The following is a 17,675-nucleotide window of genomic DNA, read 5'->3' as shown; positions in this document are numbered from 1 at the left end:
TGTGAATGCTGGTGTGTATAGCGTTATGTTTGTGTTATTAGTGCAGGCGTAGAGTCAGAAGGTGTTTTGATGTTGATGTGTGTTCGCAGAACCAATGATGTAAATTTTCAGCGTCTAGATTTTCCAGCACTGCAGAGTGAAATGGGGTCTCTATCTTTAATGGACTTCTTTTGTGTGCCAACAGGTCTGTTTTCCCAGCATGCATTTGCTGTTCTGTTTGGTGTTCCTACAAAGTACACCACTTCTGCTTTCCCAAGCAATACCTCAAACAAATCAAACTCAATATACAAAGAGCCACAGTGGATGCTGCTGCTTCAGTTTGTGCCAACCCATGATTGACAATTCGAGGTAATTGATTTTAGGTTACTGTGTGTCCTCTTATCCGCACTGCTTAATCAGCACGCAGTGGGAAAAAATCTGGCAGTAAACATACCATGAAAAGTAGTAACCTGAAATGCTTTGCAGGTTAGAAACATCTTATATGAGATTAGATTATACACAACATAAACATATTACACCTAGCATCGGAGCAAAAAAAAACACAAATACATAAGTAAATTTACATGCTAGTCACAATGTGCAAGTCATGTAATGAATGTGCCTCTTGCATAACAACGCACTAAAACACCATTGAATTAAAGGCATTTGATCAGTTTGTGCATGCCCCGGGAATGATTTTGCATTTGATTCCAAGGGATAAGAGGTTTCATCAAGTTGGAGGAACTGGATGAACTTCAACAAAAAAGGTGCACAGCAAAATACTCAGTGTTAAGTGAACACTGCTGGTGTTCATATGAGTCCACTATGAGTCCACACTCAGAGTGTTAAAAGGTAACACTGAATCAGTGTTGAAGTTAATGTGATAATTAACAGAATAATTAAGTGATGATTGAGCATTAGTGATGAACACGATGATAATGAGAAAAATCACTGAAGGACAGAGAAACAAGAACTACAACTGACTTCAGCCACATCTTTAGATGAAATCAACTGAAGATAAAAGAAGACATTAAATCTCTGAAGATCTCATCAGAGGAGGATTAAAAAAACTCCACAAACAGCATTAGTTCTAATGCTCAATAATCACTTAATCACTTAATTATCTCATTAACTTCAACACTGATTCAGTGTTACCTTTTAAAACGGAGTGTGGACTCCTAGTGGACTCATATGAACACTAGCAGTGTTCATTTAACAATGAGGATTTTGCTGTGTGTAAACCTACTACAGTACATTAAAGGGTTAGTTCACCCAAAAATGAAAATTCTGTCATTAATTACTCACCCTTATGTCGTTCGAGACCCGTAAGACCTCCGTTCATATTCGGAACACAAATGAAGATATTTTTGTTGAAAGCTGATGGCTGAGAAAGGCTTCAGATAGGCCTCCATTGGCATTCAGTAAACTTATACTCCCAAGACCGATAAAAGGCACTTAAAATGTCATTACAAAGTCCATCTCACCACAGTGACTCTACAATAATCTTACGATGCGACGACAATAGTTTTTGTGCGCAAAAAAAAAAAATCAAAATAACACCTTTATCCAGCTTGTTATTGCCTTCCGCGTGTGCCTCCACGACGCATGCGCGAGAATATGACGTAGCGCCGGGGCTCGGGATTCCATGAAATGCACACTCTAACCCCATTTTGAGCACTACGCCGAGACCTAAAGCACGATCAATGTAGAATCCAACAGCTGAGATACGCGCGTCTTCCTCTGATTGTAAACAAATCACTTCTGGGTCATCTGTCCGAACGCCGGATCTGCGTCATATTCTCGCGCATGCGTCGTGGAGGCACACACGGAAGGCAGTAACAAGTTGGAAAAAGGTGTTATTTTGATTTTTTTTTGCGCACAAAAACTATTGTCGTCGCATCGTAAGATTATTGTAGAGTCACTGTGGTGAGATGGACTTTGTAACGATGTTTTGAGTGCCTTTTATCCGTCTTGGGAGTATAAGTGTACTGAATGCCAATGGAGGCCTTTCTCAGCCATCAGCTTTCAACATAAATATCTTCATTTGTGTTCGGAAGATGAACGGAGGTCTTACGGGTCTCGAACGACGTGAGGGTGAGTAATTAATGACAGAATTTTCATTTTTGGGTGAACTAACCCTTTAACATGTGCTTGATTTAACCCTTTAATTTAAGCTTTACACTTTTTGACTTGACACGATTTGATGAAAGGAACAAACTCTCATATCGGTGCCTCCATGTTACCTTCGAATTCATCATCTGGAGCCGAGAGAGGTGTCTATACAGCTTCAATGAGAATATCAAAGACTCTCCCAAAAGATCTGGCGTCTTACAATAAAACAGAGAAGCTTTTGAAGTGTCACTGTTCAAATATGCCACTTGGCTTTCAAATAAAATTCAAGTGACTTGGAATGCTGCTCTCCAGGAAAGAGCCTTGACTCTCTGCTGAAGAGTGATTTCACTTGGAAATTGGTAGGAAAATAGTCTGACCCTTTTGCCAAATGACAGTGTGCTTTGTCAGACAAGGGACGAGTGTAATTTTTAGCTTTTTCTGCTCATGTGTGGCGTTTTATTGTGTTTGTGTGGGTATTCTTTTTCGGAGTGTCTATTCACACCAAGTGCAAATGGCGTGCCTTATTGGCAAGTGCTACTCGCACTAGCTCCGCCTAATAATGCCTGACTTTGCCAAACATAATTTAAAAAAAAAAACGCTTGCTATTCAATGTCTTCAGTGGCTCAATCAGTAAAGCGTATGGCTAATGGATCATTGTTTTGACGCAATCAACATGGGTTCGAATCCGCTTTTTGCAGAGCTTGCTCTTCTCTTTTTTCTCATCACAAATCACATGGGAAAGGCATTTACTTTCAATAAAAAAAATTCTAAATTTGGAAATAAAGTGCCTAACAAAATGTTTAATAATAATAAAAGCATTTATTGGGTAGGGTTAGGGGTAGGTGTAGGGAGGGCTTTTATTGTCCCTTTTTACTTAGTAAATAACATCTACAGCTATTTGCACTTAGTGTAAATATCATCTATCGCTAAGAAAATGTTATTTGTGTTATGTTATTAAATAGAATCTATTTGCTATTTACAATTGGTGTAAAAAGCATCCATCGCTGTTACTGCAAATAGCCGCTACCATTTTTTTAAAATACTTTTTTACATTTAAATGAACATAAAACTGAAGTAGTATGGTTTAGAGCACCAGGAGTAAGCAATCGTTCTGATCTGGCCAGTAGTGTGGAATCTGGGGGTGTTCTTTGACAGCGATCTTAAATTTGAGAAGCAGGTTTATTCTTTGGTTAAATCATGTTTTTATTACTTGTGCTTTAATAGCGACGGTAAAGCCATTTTTGTCTACACATGATTAAGAAAAGTCATTCATGCTTTTGTTTGTACAAGCTTAGACTCTAACTCACTGTACGTGGGTATTAACAAATCATTACTAAACCACTTACAGTTGGTACAAAATGCTGCTGCAAGGCTCTTAACAGGTAGAGACCATATTACTCAAGTCTTGGCTTCCTTACATTGGCTGGCGATTTGAATTGAATTGATTTTAAAATGTCCCCATGAAATCAAAATTGAAGGGGTTTTTTTTGGCTTTTAGTATGAATTTCCTGTTATCTATAAGCTAGTGTGCTCTAAAACAATGACAAAATAAAAGATATAAGCGTTCAAAACTTGACATCACTCAGCACTTCAGCTTCTGATCAGATTTTCTGCCCCCGGGAACACACAACAAAGGGGGTGAGGCCATGTTGAGCTGCTTTAGAGAAGAGGAAGAGTTGTTGTTGTGGTAGAGCACATTTAGGAGTCTGCTCAATCTATCGCATCCGTCTTTTCACATTTATTGCAATACAGTACGTAACACAAATGCCATAGCATGTCATAAAAGCAAGATGACAACATAAGTTATAACTGTAATTAAACTATAATATTAAACTGTACATGTTCTATCTTTATGCAGGAGATATTCTCTGGCTCTAAAGGATCTTACAACAGTTCCCACACGAGCGATTTATAGATTATCATGACAGAATATGCTAATCAATGACTTGAAGATAATAACTCCACATAAGCTACATAAATTCATCTACTAACCATTCAGAAACGTCCTGTTGCATTCTACATGTTGTCACTTCTTCGTGAGTCTCTCCATCATTGTCTGACTCCGGTTTGAACATAAAAGGCTGAACAGTTTCTGACTTTTTAAGAGCGTGTCGGCGTGAGGTAATCAGAGTTGCTAACACGAGCTCTTGAAGCTCCGCCCCCCTTCTAGAAAGGGGGCCGGGAGTAGAAGCTCATTTGCATTTAAAGGGACACACAAAAACGGCATGTTTTTGCTAGGGTTGGGCACCGAAACCCGGTGCCAATATAACCGGACCGAATCAGAACGCAGATTTCGTTACCTCATTTTAGTGCCATTTAAATTAAAAAATAAAATACAAATCTTTCGCGCTTTGGCTGGCGCCGAACCAGAGACAGACACGCTCAGCGCTCGTCACATATCACAACTATTCAGTGTTTTCCACCACATCATGTTTATTTTAGGTTTCAGACATTTAAATGCACATAAGTACTATTATTCCATGTTTATGGAAGCGGCAATAATGATCCTTTCAGACAGTTATAACTTGACTATACGTTTTATTTATGTCAGATACACAGTATAGTTTAATCTATTCTTCACCTAGTTCAGCGGTCACTCACTTTCATGTATTTCGTGAGACGAGGATGAATTTACGTGATCTAAATCCGACAGATCTGATTCTCTGAGGCGCAAACTAACATGACGGCGCCCATCGCGCATTATAGATCAAATAACATGATCATTATAAAGGGTTTTAAAGGACAAAACACATTCACTTACACATATTTGAAAATCAGAATATCAGATAGTTCGTGACATAGTTAAAAAGTTTGTATATTTTGAATAAAAAAAGAAAAACGGAATAATAAAACCGATAAAGCTGTCATACAGCACTATTGCGGCTGCTGCGTGTAATGTGAGAAGCATGACACGTCGCTATGGAAACAATAAGGCCTTGCGTTCTAAAATATTTAGTCAGAGAATATGGTCATATTTCTGCAAAATAAAGCTGAACCGTGAAGTGAAGCTGGTTTTTAGCATACCAAGAATACATTTACATTTAGCAGACGCTTTTATCCAAAGCGACTTACAAATGAGAGCAAAATAAGCAACTAGAACAGTCGCTAGCAACGCCAAGGTCATGGGTTCGATTCCCAGGGAAAGCAAGAATTGACAAAATGTAAAATGTGTATCTTGAATGCAATGTAAGTCGCTTTGGATAAAAGCGTCTGCCAAATGCATAAATGTAAATGTAAATGTAAATGTCAAGGGCAACAGTATGCAAGTGCTGTAACAAGTCTCTTTTTTTTGTTTTTGTTTTGTTTTTTAGAATACAGACTACTTTACTGTTATTAGTAGTACTGTAACTGTTATTTAGTGTTAAATTAGGCCTATTGTGTTGGATGGCTTTGGCTTTACTGTGAATTTGTTAACTAAATTGTGTTTTGCATCTATTTATTCTTTAAACTTTTAATAAATTGTTAAATTTAAAGAATAAAAAAATCAATTAAAAGCCATTCTTTAACGTCATCCACCATCGTTTTGTGGCTCTTTTTTTAATTTAATTTTTTTAAAGTATCGGTTCAGGCACCGGTACTGTTTTAAAAGTATCGGTTTGCCACCGGTATCGTAAAAAACCAAAACAATACCCAACCCTAGTTTTTGCTCACCCTCAAAAAGTGACAATTTTAACAGGCTATAAAAATTATCTGTGGGGTATTGTAAGCTAAAACTTCATTTACACACTCTGGGGACATCAGAGTCTTATTTTACATCTTGTAAAAAGGAACATTATCGGACCCCTTTAAAAAAAAAAAAGAGCTGAAATGGTCTTTAAGGTCGACCTTAACGCTAGGACCAGACGAAAAATAAGCGGAGATTGAGCATTTTCAGAGGCAGCTCCTAAACTTTACCTCAGATTGGCACCCACACTAAGCACTTTTAAGCGCAAGTTAAAATAATCTCCGCTCGCATTATCATTTGATGTGGCAGGGTAATCATAACTGGTTGTGTATTCCATCTGTATTTATGGTTATGTTTTATGGTTGATTGTCCTTGTATGTGGTTCTTGAAATGTACAGCACTTTAGTCAATTGATTGTTGTTTAAGTAGTGCATAAATACAAATACAACTGTCAGCACCATTCAACACCAATTTAACTTGGTGAAATCTCTCTAGCTATATACGTTGTCTGGTCCTTTCGACAAACATTTTATGCTTTCCATCACCCCTCGTCTTGATGTGTGGCTCTCTGTTAACTTAATGGGCTGCAGCTCTTCTGCCCTAGAGCACTGACTGTAACGTTTGACTCATGGTACATTAGACCTGCAGTGTTAGCAGTGGGTGGAGGAAGAGCGAGACGGAGGGAGCATGTGTATTGTTAAGTCCTCTCCAAATGGGTCAGGCCTCTTAAACAGTCTAGCTGTGCTGTGCTTTCATTCCATGTTAGTTATTTGTTAGCCTCTAGAAATAGATTTCAGACCTGCAGCACATCACGCCGTGAATCCTGATTATTCCAGACAATAAAACAATTGCAAACCATTTGCCAAGGTAAAGGGCAGCGGACATGGCCACATACATGCACGAACACACACCTGTGTTCTATTCATTATTGTTCCTCCCAAATACTGGCAACACATGCAGGATCAGCAGTAGCGGTCACAGCTCCGCTCATTATTATTCCATACAAAAACAACACCGACCTCACATCGTTCCCTCCATACACAGCCAGTCAGCTTACAAAGTAGGGTCAGGCTTCGTAAATGGAAGGCCATGTTCCAGTCTCTCTCCTGCGCTGCTGCCAGTATTGCCCAGTGCAATTTGCCTGTGCACTTTTCTGGCTGTCCAACTGACCGTTCGCACAGACTTTGAGTTGCCACATCTATAAAACACCAGAGTGATTCTAGCATAAGGGGAATGTAGCTTGGCAGGCACCGTAGTTTGCTTTTTAATCTACATGTTATTTTATGATGCTCTATCAGAGAACTTTGCTGAGAAAGATCTAGTTGGCAGAACTTTAGAGGAACGTATAAAAGAGCGATGGTAGAAAGCAAATTTGTAACAGGCCCTGTGGCCTATATAGTGCGTTTTTGGAAAATGATATTCACGGCTCATATTCGTGGCTCTTGATCTTCATTCCACCTTAGTCGGTTATTCACTTAATCATATAGTAAATTAATGTCATTTTTCACCCCGGGAAGGTTCCGTTCTCAATTAAGATAAATTGCTTCCGTGATGAGTCAGTTCGCATGACTGTATCAATATCTGTCTCTCACCATCTGCTTTGAAATGCTCAGGGAATGGGTGCGCTCTCCTGCGTGGAGGGGGACGAGATGGAAGATTGTAATGACAGTGGAGCAACAGTTTATTGTTGAGGAGGTTTGCTTGGGTAGCCTAATGATGTGTAAAAAATTATATTGTGTCTTTGTGAAACTCTCAAGGGATGTAGTCTATCTTAGTCAGGGCGCAGATGAGTCACAAGTTTGATTTGGGAAACTCGTGACATCGTCAATTCCACGTATCAGTTCCTCCGAAGTAGTTCTGTTCATAAATGCAAGTAATTCATCTGTGAGAGAAAGTTTGCTGATAATCAGCAGGCCTACCCTTGGGAAGAAGAAGTATACTTTTTAAAAATACTTTTTATGGAAATAATATACTTTAAAAGAATAGGCTTAAGGGCGAACTGAATGTAATGTTTTCGGACACTTCATTGCATATTTTTTTCTATTAAAGGGGTCAAATGATGCAATTTTAAAAGTTCAGTATTTTGTTTGGGTGTAACGGAATCGGTTTACATGCTTTTAATGTTCAAAAAACATTTTTCACATGTTGTACATTGCAGCTTCTCTATTTCCAGTCTTTCTGAATTGTGCTGGTTTTCCACAAAGCCCCTCCTTCCATACAGCTCAGAGTGCTCTGATTGGCCAGCAGACCCAGTGTGTTGTGATTGGCTAAAAACCTCAAGGTTGAGGAGCATTCAAGTGGGACTTAAATTTATAAAAGATTTTAAAATAAATATATTGGGAGATTAATTTGGAGAGCTTCGGATTTTCCAATGTTTCTCTATGGTGCTGAAACCTAAAGATGTCCGAGTTCCGGTCCCAGCGCAACTGATACTCAACTGCCATTGGCTCATCTGTGTTCGAGGGGAGGTGCTCACGCTTACTTGTAGGTCAATTGCAAGCATCAGGTTTCAAGGCTTTAAGCAAGTGTAAACACACAGTTAATAATGTCTTAGGTTTTACCGTATCAGTTCACAAGCACAGACAGAAAAATAGAAACATTTTTGCAAGCATGACTTGAGCAGACCGTTTCACAGTGGTTCGTTTTTATTTTGTAACTCTTAACTTTCAGATTTGCAACATTTAATTTATCTTCTTCACTTAAACAATTAATGTCCTGAAGTGCAAAATAAAATACAGTTTAAAAAACATACTGAAGTATGTATTTCTAATCTAACAATGCCATGCAGTGGTGAAATGAGGAGGCAAAGTCCTCAAAGTTTTTGTTATTTTTTATTAATCAAATGTAAATGAATGTCCCAAACACTTAATGTTTTCACATTTTCCTGGTTAACATTACTTCACATAATATACAAAAACCAAATACAATTCTATTTTCTATTTGTACATTCTACAATTACATTTTACATGTTATATTTATAAAAACCAAATATACAAGTAGGCATTTTTGCATTTACATGTATGCATTTAGCAGGCGCTTAGTACGCTTATTACACAGTGCACTTATTACAGGGACAATCCCCATAGAGCAACATGGACTAAAGTGCCTTGCTCAAGGACACACTGGTGGTGTTGGCTGCTGGGATCGAACCAGCAACCTTCTGCATATCAGTGTAGTGGTTTAAAGGAACACTCTGACTTTTTTGGACTTTAGCTTATTCACCGTATCTCCCCAGACTTAGATAAGTCCATACATACCATTCTCATCTCCTTGCGTGCCATAACTCTGTCTGACACACCCACCGCTAGCCTAGCTTAGCACAAAGACTGGAGGTAAATGGCTCCAGCTAGCCTACTGCTCAATAAGTGACAAAATAAGGCCAACATTTTCCTATTTACATGTTGTGATGTGTATAGTTACATCGTGTACGAAGGCCGACGGAAAATGAAAAGTTGCGATTTTCTAGATTTTCTGGGTGCACAGGCGCAATGATATTACACAACACCTTAAAATAGGCTAACTTTCGTCAACATAACCAACGTGACAACCTGCTTGCACAGAGTGAGTGCTGGGGACTATTTTCAGGCGCTGTGTATTATCATTGCGCCGCTGCACTCATGGTACGGCAGCAAAGTTGCTAGATTATTATGCAGGAATGAGAGTATAGCTCCATATCAGCCTAGAAGAAGAAAAAAAAAACGCAATTTTTTTATTTTCCGTTGGTCTTAGTACACGATGTAACTATACACATCACAACATGTAAATAGGAAAATGTTGGCGTTATTTTGTCACTTATTGAGCAGTAGGCTAGATGGAGCCATTTACCTCCAGTCTTTGTGCTAAGCTAGGCTAACGTTGGAGCATCAGACAGAGTTATGGCACGCACGGAGATGAGAATGGTATGTATGGACTTATCTAACTCTGGGGGATACGGTGAATAAGCTAAAGTCCCAAAAGTCGGCGTGTTCCTTTTGAAAGCTTTGTGATATTAATTTCTCCTCTAGTGTAAGTCAGGCAATATTTCCCTGATTTCTGTTCCCCTTTGCCTCTCTCACTGTAAGCGAATACTGATCCGAGCAGCTTTGTAGTCAGTGTTGAAGTTTACACAGAAGCCTACTGATAGAGTAGTAGACATTTAAATCTGTCACCGTTTACGTATATACTCACACAACTAATGAAGTTTGTGCGGATTCTTCTTCATCCACTATGGTGCTTGATGGGCGGTTCTTCCATTGCACGTAACCAAAAGAAGTTCTCTTCTCGGAAAGAAGTGGAAAATTTAATAATGTATAACACATGATTCGGACATTTACAGCCAATGCTTTCTATATAGGCTACACGTTGTATGTGAAGAGGTGAGTGTGAAGAAGCCAAAGAGCTATTTAATTGGAATTGCTTTTTACAAAGTCATTTTCAAAGTATTTTCTGAGGTTCAATTTTGTGTTTAACTTAAATGGGTAGGTTTAGGGAAAGGTTTGGGGTTAGGTTTAGGAAAATAATGAGCAGTTTTTAAGCATTTAATATAGTTGGAATGAACCGACCAATAACATTTTAAATACACACTTAATACCAATTATTTTCCTAAACCTATCCCCAAACCTTTCCCTAAACCTATACCCATAACTTATTTAACTTAAATTTTAACTACTTTTACTTTTCATTTTAAATGGCAAAGTGACCTGTCGGAATGCTGTTGCTATAGACAACCAATTCAATTATGCATACCAGGGGCTAGATTTACTTAACGGCAAATATAAATATTCCGTGAGAGCGCAATTCCAAAAAAGTGCCAATGGGAGTGGAAAGTTCTGCATGAGATCTACTGAGGACATGCAAATTAATGAACACAGACGCAGCTGGATCATTTCCATAATGACCAACACAATCTACTAGTTAGCGTCTGTGGGCGGTATACCAGTAAATTGACGAGGGGGAAAATCACCCCTCCCATGAATTTTGCGTCTGAAAGGGAATCTCCTGCAAAGGCATATGCAATAAGATCAGTCACAAAAATAACCCTGCCCACGCCTTTTCAGCACTCATTTTTTTAGTAAATCCTGACAGTAGTTTTTAACACCAAAAATGGACTAAAAACAGACGAAAACGTTGTCCAAACAGATCTGTGAAAATGACTAAAATGGCGGTATTTATTATGGATGCCAGGCCAGTAGTTGGCGAAGTCACCTTGTAAAGAAACACGTAATATGTATCGTGAACATGTAATACGCATGCGTTTTCACAAATTTCACGTTTTTGTTGTTTACATGGAGACGGTAAAGGCCTCGTTTTCAAAACCTTGCACTTCGAAACCCGTTTTCAAAAGCGTGCATTTTCAGGCTCCCAAAGTGGGGTTGTCGCATAAATGAACGGCAAAAACGCATACAAAGTTTTCAGCTGAAAAAAGGGTTGTGTAAACGGCTTCTTAGGGTGCTTTCACGTCTTGGGTTTGATTGCGTTACCAGAGTTCGATTGCTCCCCAGAAAATTTCAGAGAATACAAAGACAAAGCAAAAATGGATAAAGTCTACTAAATATTCTAATGGTTTCATTTCTAAAAGTTGCTCTCCTTTCTTGCCGTATACATTCCAGAATTGTATATGTTTGCTTTGTATCTTTATTGAGTTTCTCACTATAGTCCCCTTTAGCTCGCTCACTGGGGTTGTAAGGCAGTTTTCTTAACACAGTACGTACACAGCTTACATATATTTATTGTAAAAGTTGCTTATACAAATCATTTTTTATTGAAAATGTTCTTCTTCAGGTTTATACATCCAAAATGAATAGCCAATTTAAGTTTGGAAACAATATGTTGTAGTTATAATGTCACTATTTATCTAACAGTTTAAATATTTTTTCGTATATAAAAATAGATGGATTTTAAGAAGGGGGTCCCTCATAAAGGTTCATCATATTTGTGGGTCCTTGGCATCATAAAGTTTGAAAACCCCTGCTTTAAAGAACGCTGAAGACGAGCAGAAATGTATGTACGCAGTCTCCCATGAAAACCATCCTGTCAGGCCTAAAATATAAACACTTATAATAGGCTTACCAAAAAAACAGTATAACTTTAATTTAGTTGTGCTTGTCCTAATGGGGGTACTAGATTTGCACATTTTAGAGAGCACAAAGTCTTTTTTGCCTTGTGTCATCTCATTGCACAAGACAATGATAAGCTGTCATCAGACAATTGATGATCTCATGTCTGATTTGATTAAACTAAAGTGTATTTTTTTTGTTGTTCCAAATAAGATTTGCCATTTTCAGAGAGTTAAATTTTCAATTCAATATTATATATATCTTAGAGAAGCTTCACAAAAACCATGGAAATCAAATCAGAATCCATAAATCTCACCCATCACAACACAGGATACACACGAGCGCACACACACAAGGACAAATATGCACAGTCTTCTGTCAGGACCTATAAATCAAAGCCATGCTAAAGCAGTCCTCCTCCTCTATCCATCTGCGTTGTGGAGTGCTTGCTGGCCGTTTGGCCCCACAGCCCTGTCAGCGCTTCACATCGAGGTACTCCTGCGACTCCTCAGACCCACATGTATATATTCATTTCAATCACAAAGTCTTATGCCTTATTTACACGCCTGCACAGACGGCACCTTTAGCATCTGTGTGGGGTGTCTAGTTGTAAATTGCTACAGCCATGCAACATCACAGAAGTCGCCTAGTTATGGAAATATGGGTTGATACCTGCACCTTAAAGCACTGGAGTGTGACTGCAGGGATACGCCACACTTTCTGATCTCCGGTGTATTAGTAAAGCGTGTCAGTACAGAGACTTAGACGTTCCCACTAAAAACTGTCAACATTTTTGAAATGTTGTCAAAATGTTTAAGGCTTTTATTATTTTCATTCATAATACGGTATTTCTGAACTGCTGGGATGCATTATGATCATATATCACTATTGTCAACAACAAATACAATAGGAATATATGTATAAAAAAAAAAAAAAAAAAAAAATTATATATATAAATTATATATATATTGGGTTAAAAACGACCCAAGTTGGTTTAAAATGGACTCACCCAGCAATTGGGTTGTTTTAAGCAAACATTTAACCCAACCTCTGGGTTAAAACAACCCAATTGTTGGGTTAGTCCATTTTCAACCCAACTTGGGTTGTTTTTAACCCCGTATTTTTAACAGTGTACATTAAAAATCTTTGACTATTCCAATTTTTAAAGAAACAAGGTTTTGAACATTATTAAAAATGTTATTCTGTATTCAGCTATTCACTCAAATTATTATACTGAAAAAAAAATTATATACAGCGGATATAAAAAGTCTACACGCTCTCTGCTAAAACATAGTTTTTTTGTGACGTAAAAAAATTAAATCATATCAGAACTTTTGCATGCTTAAATGTAAAAATTACAACAGATTTTCTATAGGATTCAGGTCTGGGCCATTCCAAAACATAGATTTGTTCCAAATGTAAAGAGCAGTACAAATAAAATGTATTATTATTATTATTATGTCATTTTTTGCTGAAGCGAGAGAGAGAGAGCGAGCGAGCGAGAAAGAGAGCGAGAGAGAGAGAGAGAGAGAGCGAAAGAGCGAGAGAGTGTGAGTGTGTGTGTGATCATTGCCATGCTGAAAGTTCTTATTATTATATATAAATATGCAAAAATCAAATCAAATCAAATCAAAACCTTGCTCCATAGTCCAAACAGATGGAGAATATGGGAAACAGTTGTCACATGTAAGGAGCAACTTTGCCAGAGAGAGTTGTGACTCTTTTAAAGCGGTCTTGTACTATTTTTTACAGGTTCAACTGTCTTTAGTGTGTAATGTGGCTGTTTAAGCATGAAAAAGGGCTGCAAAGTTCCAAAGCACAAAGTCACTCCACATTCTCTATATCAGTGTCTCGGTCTCTGAACCCCCTGAAACGCCTCCAATATTCTTAACTCCCACCAAGGCATACACAAAAAAAAGGGGCAAGGCCTTGGTTAATAGAGGCGTGACATTTCCGAAACGCACTAAAAGCGGTTGACCAATCACAACACACTGATCCAGCTGACCAATCAGAGCACATAAGGCCAGTTGCATAAACTAAGTGTCTTAAGATCTAGTATGAGCCACCAGTATGTATAGTACAGGGCCGTGCAGAGAGTTCTTCAGGGGCAGGGGCTCAAATGTAAAAAAGGGGCAATATATATATATATATATATATATCCTTCTGCTCATCAAGCCTGCATTTATTTAATCAAAAACACAGAAAAAACAGTAGCCTAATATTGTGAAATATTATTACATTATGTTCTTTTTAACTTTTTATTAATCAAATAATCTTGAAAAGAATATCACAGTTTCCATCATTGACATTAAATCCTCATATTAGAATGATTTGTGAATGATCATGTGACACTGAAGAGTGGAGTAATGATGCTGAAAATCCAGCTGTGATCACAGGAATAAATTATATTTAAAAATTTTAAAATAGAAAACCATTATTTTAATAATATTTCACAATATTGCTGTTTTTTATCAAATAAATGCAGGCTTGATGAACATAAGAGACTTCTTTCATAAATCATAATGCTGCATAATATTAAAAAATGGTAATATAATAAAGTCCTTTCACGTCACCATTTCGCCGGCCTACACTTCACATAATAGGCCTTTGGTGGCACTTTGGTTTTGTTAACTTTGATAGTTTCATGAAATAGTAAACGGTGTATCAATATACATAAATACAAGTGAATTTAACACTACTTACCATTAATGCGACTTTTGCTGCTGTGGTTTTGTGCAGGGATTTGTTTGTTGTCAGTTAAAATCCAATTTTGTCAGTGATGCAATTTATAAAATAAGACAAACCGCAGGAAATCGTTCCACAAACGTTAGTTCGTCTGTCCATGTAATTTTCAACTGATTTATGAATAAGAACAGAAAATTACCGCTTCACATCGCCCAATGGAATTTGAACTTGCTTTGCCAGATCACGATTGGTTGGTGTATATACATGACAAACGGGCATTGGTGAATTGTGTAATACTTTAAAATATATAATATATAGATGTGTAATTAAATCAACACATTAGCTCTGATTATGGATGAAAAAAAAAATATTGGTTTACTTTTTTCCCGCGAGGCCACACACTCTCTGAAAGGACCATATTTGGCTCGAGAGCCGTTTGCGAACAGAGGAAAATCAGCTGTCAATCAAAACGCACGCGACCCATAGCAACGCATTATGGCAACGCCTCAACAGAAATTGTCCGACTTTTGAGCCGTTCGTTACTATTGTGTACATTGTCATGTTATAATAATCACATTTAATTAGTTTTATTGACCACGATATTATCATTGATATTTGTCTGAGAGGGGCACTTTTGATTCACTTTGAAAAAGGGCAGGGGCTCGAGCACCCAAATGATCCTTGCCTAACATAATGGCTTAGTTTATGCAACTGGCCCCAGCAGTTAGGCAAGTGGCATTCAGTCTTACTTTTCGTATCAAATTAGGCCAGTCTATGTTTTTATGTAACTGATTTAAAAAAAAAATTTAAAAAATGATGAACAGTCTTAAAGAAAAAAATGTATGTCTAACTTGTAAGACTAGTCTTAGCGGTTTATGCAACCGGCCCCAGGACAATGCAAAATATGTGAAAAATAATGTGTTCTTGAACATTCAAGCATGGAAACTTATTCTAGACTCTCCGACCAGTTTTCTCTGTCTTCTAATCAATTTTGGAGAGACGCCCTGTTCTTGATAATGTCACTGCGCGATACTTTCGCCAAATCTTTATAGCCCTTACCTGACTGCACTGCACTAAAAAATGCTGGGTTAAAAACAAACCAAATTTGGCTGAAAATGGACTAACCCAGTAATTGGGTTGTTTTAACCCAGTGATTGGGTTGTTTTAAGCAAACATTTCACCCAACCACTGGGTTAAAACGACCCATTCACTGGGTTAAAACAACCCAATTGCTGGGTTAAAACAACCCATTCACTGGGTTAAAACAACCCAATTGCTGGGTTAGACCATTTTCAACCCAACTTGGGTTGTTTTTAACCCAGCATTTTTTAGAGTGATGATATCATTCAACAATGAGACCCCATCAATGCTTGGTAAACTCTTTGTGACCCATGGCCATGGCTTTTGTTGTATCATGCAACCAAGAAGACAATCTGAACACAGCCACATATGCACTTGTGCACTTTTGCAGTTAAGTCAGGGGTTTTCAAACTGGGGTCCGGGGACCCCCAGGGGGCTGCAAGACAGTGACAGGGGGTCCGTGAAAAAAATCTAGAAAAAAACTTTAAATAAATAATAATTAGATTAAAATAAAAGAGTAAAGCAATAAATTAGATCTAAATATATATGTTTTAAATATTAGTTTGTTATTAATATATTTAAAAAATTACATTAGGTTAAAATAAAAATGTATTAAATTATTAATATAAATTAAAATTAAATAAAATTAAATAAAAAAAACAAGAAATAAATAAATAAAACATAAAAAAACCATTACTGACTAGAACAAAATATATAATAACGTGACAAACTAATTTTATTTTTATAATGGTTATAAAAGACAGATGCCATATAAATTTTAGGATGGGGGTCCCTCACACAGGGATGATCATATTTGGGGGTCCATGGCATCTAAAAGATTGAAAACCCCTGAGTTAGGTTATATGACTTTTTTTTTTTTTTTTTTTCTGAAATGTGTTACTTTAGGGTTTCAATGGCATTGCATAGGTTGTAATTTTTATATTAAAGACGATTTTTATATCTTAATTTTTTTACATCATGTTTTTACAGGGGTGTGTAGACTTTTTATACAACAAACAAAAATATTTTAACAACAAAATTTCACAATATTACTGTTTTAACTGTATTAAATAAATTATATGTACAGTGTGTCTACTGTATGTTTGCGTTTGAAATAAGTCTACAATTAGGCTTAAGGCTGCAGTTATTTGATCAAAAATGCAGTAAAACTGTAAAATTTTGAAATATTAAAAACAGCATAGACTAAAAGATAGTTTCGGTATCGGTTCATCAAAATGAGAATCGATTAAAATCTAGAAAAATCTATATTTTTAACCCAGCCCTATTTCACATTTATATTATATTTATAATATGACTATAGAACTGCAATACAAATATAAAAATGTATTACATTAGAAATATGCAAAACGGATTAATTTTTTCTAGGGGTCTCCGACTTTACATTTCAGGATTTATTTTATTCATATATTTCCAGACACAGGAACAGCCAGTTTAATTATGTAGCTCAAATGTCTTTGTTGTTTGGTAGATTAAAACCACCAGATGGCTCTATTGACTATATCTTTAGATAAGGTTCTTTAAACAGCAGCTGTTTTCAGGAGGTTATGAGAACAACATACGCTCAGGGTCACTGAAGGTGGGAACAAATAAGGATGGTGACACTCACCTAGATTACGCTGTTTTTCTTGCAGTATTACAGCAGTGCCTGAAATGATCTTTCTGACTTTTCTAAATCCAGATGTAATAGGATTGGGCCGTCTGCACTTGATAAAGCTGATTTTCCCGACAACATCACCTAGAAAATACAGCATATAAAATTTTATTAATTCATTAACAAGAAAGAGATAAGCAAATTCCATTCACAGATGGCATCAAACAAATTGGTGATTATTACCTTAAATATGCCAACAACAAATGTAATCATGCTGTGAATTTAATTAAACATCTTTCCAAATAAACTACCAGGTCTTAATCTTTATAGATGTTAGAAAGTTAGAAACTGACCAGCTGTCTGGTGACAAAACAACTAGTCAAATAGAGGTTTAAGACAAAACAAATAAGAACAAACACCAAACAATTAGCAAGCAAACAAAACAAAAGTAAAAAAAAAAGACACTAACAGCAAAAAGCTGCAGCAAATCAAAAGCAATTTTCAACAA

The 17,675-nt window shown here is 37.0% G+C and overlaps 1 protein-coding gene across 1 annotated transcript in view; it reads right to left on the bottom strand.

Moving 5' to 3' along the window:
* The window catches only part of luzp2 (leucine zipper protein 2), a 299,582-nt gene that overhangs the window by 280,645 nt on the left and 1,262 nt on the right, over positions 1 to 17,675 (bottom strand). Inside the window, exon 2 of the mRNA XM_079825036.1 lies at positions 17,183 to 17,311. The gene's annotated coding sequence lies outside the window, so the exon portion shown is untranslated. The remainder of the gene's footprint in view (positions 1 to 17,182; positions 17,312 to 17,675) is intronic.

This window comes from Gobio gobio, assembly GCF_949357685.1.
Source record: "Gobio gobio genome assembly, chromosome: 9".
NCBI classification, from domain to species: Eukaryota; Metazoa; Chordata; class Actinopteri; order Cypriniformes; family Gobionidae; genus Gobio; species Gobio gobio.
Note: the sequence above shows the minus strand (reverse complement) of the source record. Positions and strands in the feature narration are given on the sequence as shown.